This window comes from Sinocyclocheilus anshuiensis, unplaced genomic scaffold (assembly GCF_001515605.1).
Source record: "Sinocyclocheilus anshuiensis isolate Anshui unplaced genomic scaffold, SAMN03320099.WGS_v1.1 scaffold1159, whole genome shotgun sequence".
NCBI lineage: Eukaryota > Metazoa > Chordata > Actinopteri > Cypriniformes > Cyprinidae > Sinocyclocheilus > Sinocyclocheilus anshuiensis.
In genome coordinates, this window is record NW_015547700.1 from 312,040 (window position 1) to 318,965 (window position 6,926).

At 36.7% G+C, this 6,926-nt stretch overlaps 1 long non-coding RNA gene across 1 annotated transcript in view; it reads left to right on the forward strand.

The window, feature by feature from the left end:
• Positions 1–2,791, forward strand: part of LOC107703881 (uncharacterized) — a 20,912-nt gene extending 18,121 nt beyond the window's left edge. Inside the window, exon 3 of the long non-coding RNA XR_001635875.1 lies at positions 2,422–2,791. This is a non-coding gene — a long non-coding RNA (uncharacterized LOC107703881). The remainder of the gene's footprint in view (positions 1–2,421) is intronic.
• The last annotated feature ends 4,135 nt before the right edge of the window (positions 2,792–6,926 follow it).

Sequence of the window (6,926 nt, forward strand, 5' to 3'; positions counted from 1 at the left end):
AGTAAAATTACATATTAACATAACAATAAAACAATTACAATACATTTAGTAAAAAGTACTATTAAGCTATGATGTACAATAGAAACGCAACAGACCAACAATCAGACAAACATCAGACAAATACATGAACACATACACACACACAAAGCAAAAAAACAAACGGGGCAGCGAGAGCAGGTCTAGTAGTAAGCTAATGTTGACAGCTCTGATTATCAATGAGCCATTTCTTTAACTGGATCTTAAATGTACTAATATGTTTAGATTTCTAATATTTATGGCTTCTTTTTATCAAGATCTTTAGTCTATGTTGTGTTCTGTTAATGCGTGAACATATTATTTGTAGCACACTTGCCGTCCAATAATTGCAATAAGCTTCGTGCTCTGTTACTATTTAATAAAAGTATCAGCTTTAAAATTCTGCCAAATTCATAAAATTAAAAACAAATACCGCTTTGGCGCTCTTTAATGTGGCATGAGCGCTCGCTTTAGCACCTCAGTTCAAGCAGCATGTGAACCCATCATATCTTTCTCTTTACTACTATAGTATGAAATAAACATGAATGGACACCAAAAGGTATATTATAAGATACAGGACAGTTACTGAAATGTCTCATGCAGTCGCTCATTCAGTGTTTCAAACTGCGGAAAACGTTTAAAGCTTATAAACAATGCCACGTAAAAATACATTTACCTCAGAAAAAACATTCGGCGTCCATAAGCTCATCAGTCAGCCAGAAGAATAACTATAAAGAGGAGCATTTTTGCTAAATATATGCGCTATATTGCGTATTCATATTTTTACTTAACCTGTTGTTTACGTGATAAGAAAGAATGCAAGGAGCTGAAGATAAAATTCAGCATCTCCTATATAATATATTATAAATGTTACTAATGAAAAAAAAAACAGATGTTAACTTAATTATGGTCTGTGATATTGGCACAGATTCTGTGTAATGATTCTTTGAGACTGTATACTTAAAGTCAGAAAAGTTTAGTGTTTAAAAAAATAAAATAAATAAATAAATAAAACGCGTTTATTCTGTGGCACTTTAAAAAAATGGCACCTAATTTTGTTTCTTAAAGGAGCCAATGGCTCCTTAGTTGATTTTTTTTTTTTTTTGCCTGGAGTCCTGATGATTATTAATGTTGAATAATATAATATATTAAAATGTTTTGTGTTTGTGTCATTCTGGCTACACAGACAAAAGAACCATTTATGAATTAGTTTATTGCTTTTTATGCATTAGAAAATAAAGACTTAACACTGATTATTTTAGTAGAAAGAACAACAAAACGTTTATTCAAACTGAGAATAAATTATATACAGAAAGCGAGCAAAGAACATTCCCCCATCACTCTCGCAAAAACTCCCTTTATAATCACTGAAGCTGTCTACATGGCAAAAGAAATCTCATATCCACACTTTGAGAGAATAAAACACTAAAACAAACTTCAGCGTTTCAGTGGTGACTAATCTAAACTCCTTTGATTTGCCACTGCATTCATACGCTCTACAGAAACATGTATCATTCGTTATGCTCAGTAATGCTCAATGCTGCAAAGAACTCAAATGTGATGCAACATGAGCAGGTCTAAATTTAATGTCGTAATCAACACTTATTTCACTCAGACATTTCACTTTAATTGTGACAGTGTTATAGTAGATTCATCTCATGTAGGATGTTCCTATAATAAACCCCCTAGCAAAAATACGTTCAGCTCAAGTCAGTCCTCAACATATGACTGAATTATTTGAGTCAGTGATTTCTATTTATTTTTTACATTGTTAGTGCATTATACTTCATCTTTTCATCAACTGTGTTTGAATTCAAATAGTTTAGGCTAGTTATTGTTATGTGTCAGTTTTGTCTTATTGCTGACAGAATAATAATAATAAAAAAAATTGTTATTTATTAATAATTTGTTGGCAAGTTTAAATGGCATTTAGTCTGTGCAAATACAACAGGCCAAACCTCTAAACAAACACAGTGTAGTAATTTATAAATTATCCATAAATAAACTGTCAATAAAATAATGTAACTAAAGACTCGTATACAACAAGGACGATAACTATAATGATAAAGATAGTTTTAAAAATCATTCTAAAAAAAGAAAAAATTGGCAGAGTCCACACCACAACTTTAATAGCACAGAGGAACGATATTTGTTGGAATCACTTTCAGAAAGATATTTTTTCCAGCTAATGAACAATAAAAACATTGAAATCCAATCCGAATCCATCCTGATTTAAGGACATTTAAAGTGACAGACAGTAGAACTGCAGCACATGCTTATAATAAACTGTTATTATATTAGCGTCTGTTTGTGTGGATGCTTATACAGTTATCGTTCTTGGTTTGAATGGGCTTTTAAGGCACACATGCTTATTGCTCATGACCTCTTCACCTCTTTCCTATATAGATGATAATATTGAATGAATTGAAGACCAGACAATCAACAGAAATTTTGGACCTACATTTTAAAGCCAAGTTTAAAAGACTGAGAAGATGGATATACTTCCCCTTGAATCTTCGGCCCAGCTGTCCGACATGTCCATCTGACTGCCATACTGACATGAAATGGGTTTCTGCTGCCAGAATGTGATGTGTAACAGCCAAGGTACTCTATCATTATTACCTACTCAGGTGACCACACTTTGTGCAAGCTTTTCAGCGATTGTCTCTTCAAACGTCTGGACAGCTTGATCTTCACTGTTGCCAAACTGACAAAGACAGTAGTGCACAAACAGACCCAAGTTGGTTGGTTTAGGTCCATGCAAGGAGGCATTAGATCATTAGCAAGATAATGAAGTGCTGTACCAGTGAAGTGTCCTTACATTTTAGACAGGTACTGTTGTTTCAAGTATTGTCTGTTGGTAATAGTTTTAATAAGTGTATGCACATGTAGGTGCATAAAAAAAGCTGTGTATGAATGTTTTGATACAGAAACCATAGCTACATAATTTCTTGAGTAAATTTGGAAAGTTTTTGCACCAACTTTGTTTGCTCTTGATGAGAATGCACCTCTAGAGAGCAGGGTGAGTTTGACATTCCCTCATTTAGAATTAATTAAGGTAAGAAAAAATAACTTGTGAACCTGGCAAGAATTTTGTGAACTTTATGCACTTAAATATGCAACAAATTATTAGTGACTGTGGCCTGATATCTTTTGATACATTTCATTTAGGTTTTGTGCTGGTCAGTTCTCCACAGGGTAGTTAATGATTTTGTGTAGTATTTACAATGGTTTCTTACAATGGATTGTACCGCTGCTAATGGATTTTTCATGCTGTTCTACTTGAACCTCTGAAAGGGATAGTTCACCCAAAAATGAAAATTCTGTCATTTACTTTTTGTGTGAAACACAAAAGATGATCTAAAGAATGTTAACAAGTAGGGCTGTGTGATATAGACAAAAAAAAACCATCGCGATTTCTGTGATCAATTTTGCGATTTCGATTTTAATCACGATTTTGACACACACAGACATGCTTTACAGTCATTAATGCATTCAGTGTGAATTTGAAACATATTTCCAAAAGAAAACCAATTAGAGCTTTATCAAAAAGCTGTAACATGTCTCTAGAACAGACACAAGGCAAAATAATCACTAAGTAAAGGTGTAACAAAATAGACATGGCAGGGGAAAAAAAAATCCCGTGTCCAGGGATATTTTTTTGCCATGCATTGGTCATAGAGCTCTTTGTGGCGTTGCCTCAGATGTTGAGCTAGATTTGTTGCACCAAGTTCACACGTACTCCGTCTGCAGTGCGTATACAGTATGTGTATGCGGTGCAGAAGCAGCACGGACTCATTTTGCTTTCGCACAGGAAGTGTTTGCAGTCCGCTCCTGATCCACGGCTGTTTACCACAAACACAACATTTATCCAATATTTTGATTTCAAATCCAAACGTTGTTTCTGAAAATGCTTTTTCAGCATTGTGATTCTCTTTTATCACAGTAAAGTAATACAATATTTCATAGACATATTCACGTTTAAACTCAATAAATATAACTTTGTTTAACTACCACCACGAGTGCCATCTATTATTGCGTTGTTTATCTAAAAGTGCACTTTTCCTTGTTTTAAATCTAGTCAAAAAGCCATGTGTTGACTGTGAAACAGTAGACTTTAATTATATGCATGTTAATTTTTACCGCGAATAATGCGCTGTCACTTTAATTCAGCGCGTGCAGCACAGCAGAAATAGATTCCGTGCGGAAACGATCGCAGCATGACTGCTGCAGACACACCGCTCCTGGAGCGCACTGCCGGTCCGCAATCGCGTGCAGTGTGAATGCTCTGAACCGTTAACATGGGCATGGAAAAAATACGCACCACAGACGGAGTGTGTGAACCTGGCGTTACGTTTGTATGCCCGCCCGGTCTGTTCTGTTCTCGTGCTCCATTTAGGCGCGCTGCATTCTGATTGGTTCGGATAGCATACTGCGGGAGGTCGGGAGTGCGGAAAATCATGCTATAAAGCGATTTAGAAATCGTGCAAGCTCAAATCGTGATTTTACGACGATTTCGATTAATCGCACAGCCCTATTAACAAGCAAACAGTATTGATTACCATTGACTTCCACTGTATGGCCAAAAAAAACCCCACTTAGACTAAACTGTCTTTTATGTTACACAGAAGAAAAAGTTATACAGGTTTGCATTAGGGGGAGTAAAGTGACAGAAGTTGAATTATCCTGGCTGAATTTTCCCTTCAAGCAGAGGCTTGTCACTCAGGGCATGACGGTTTACAGTCAGGATTGGAAATGTAATTTATAATGTGTGGAGATGCAATTAGGTGCAACATGATCATTATGTAGATGATACACTTTCCACCTTACTCTGAAACTGTGCTAAAATATCAACCAAGTTTGGATATGTGTGTATTTAAATTCATTTAAATGATAGGAACAGAAGAGATGATCATATTTGGCCCTCTTGACTCAGGCAATGATAAAACCAACAGTTTTAGGGACCTTTTTCGGTTTATGTGCATGCTCCAAAACCTGTCTAGTTGGATTTTAGGCATTTAGGGATTCCCCTAAAATCCAAGGAAGCATGGGATTTCTTCAGGGGTGTTGCAACAAATGTTTTGTCACCATTACTTGAGTATTTATAGTAGGCATGTGGGAGGTTACGATTTCTCACAGTGTGCCTACACTGGAAGTAAGCGACAAACTAAATCACTTCCATTCGCTACGAACAAAGCTGTCTACAGTGCAAATGAGCAATATTGCATGTTTTGCATACCACTTAATTGGTTACATTTGAGTAGATATTCTCTTATTATTACTTGTGGGTTTCTTATCTTAACTGGAGGTTTGTTTTAACAGGATACTGGTTGTTTTCTTTGATTCAGTACAATAATGCTTTTGTGACACTTACCGTCATAATAGGAATAGTGACTGTCCTCTCACTTTGTCATCTGGTGAAAGCCTGTGTTACACAATATCATCTACAGCTAGTCCAGATTGGTGCCTGTCATGAAGCAGGATTTCTCAACTCTGGCCCTCGAGAGCCACTGATCAAACTCACCTGCTTGTAATTTTCTAGTAATCCCGAAGACCTTAAGTACAGGCGCATCTCAATAAATTAGAATGTTGTGGAAAAATTCATTTATTTCAGTAATTCAACTCAAATTGTGAAACTCGTGTATTAAATAAATTCAATGCACACAGACTACAAATCACCGCGGTTTGGCGGTTAATCGCAACCCCCTTCCCCCTCCCGCCGCGGAAATATAATGATTTAAGAACGCATGAAGCTTGTAAATGAACATGGAAATGAATAATAATAAAGCAGTCTTCTTTATTATTAAAACAGCAAATTATATTAACAATAATAAAATAAAATTACATTTATTTCAACTTTGTTTTTTCGATATCTTTTGAGTTTAATAGGAATTATGGAACAGTTTTTAATAATTTAACAGCAAATTATCATTAATATTATTTAACTTAATAAGGCTACATTTATAACAACATTTTTAAAAGTGGAACATAAAAGTGTTTGAATCTGATTTGGGTTTTTCAAAGTGCAACACAAGGGAACATCAGGAACATCATTGTTAAACTACTGGGCCGCTTAAGTGAATCGGCAAGTCCTGCTGCTTTATTTTTCGGTCTTCAAGTTTCTTGCCAGGAAAACCAACATGTTCACTTTGTCTGGTTTCAGCGAAGATCTTAACGGAGTGACAATGTTGCCTTCCGCACTGAATACACGCTCCGAGGGAGCGCTCGTAGCGCATATAGTCATATATTTTCTGGCAACTTTCGAAAGAAGAGGGAATCGAGCCTGATTATCCCGCCACCAGGCAAGCGGATCAGAGTGCAGATCGAGGGCTTCCTCCTGCAAATACCTTGCGACTTCAGTGTCTGCACGGATTCTTTTTGGGACCGGATTGGAGGACTGATTGATATATGCATTTTACCATTTTGTTGAGTTTAAAACGTGTGACACCTTCGTTCTGCTCTCACTGTTCATTCGTGCAGAACACCCCCCCAAAAAAACTCTGTGCATACCCTTGGAAGAAATCCTGCAGGCGCCCCTGAGACGGAAGACAGTAAATTGACAAACAATGATTATTGTTTATAATTCATATCACACACCATATGCACTTCTGTAACTTTCACTAGCAAAAAAAAAAAAAAAAGTGCGGTGATGAAGGTGAAGACCTCAACACCGCGGTCGGCATCTAATTACCGCGGTTATGCGGTAATGCGGTTATCGTCACAGCCCTAGTTGAAAGCGGAGCTAAAGTCCACAAACAGGATCCTCACATAAGTCCCTGTTTTGTCCAGATGTTGCAGGATGAAGTGCAGTCCCATGTTGACTGCATCATCCAAGGACCTGTTTGCTCGGTAAGCAAACTGCAGGGGGTCCAGTAAGGGTCCAGTGATGTCCTTCAGATAAGCCAGAACCA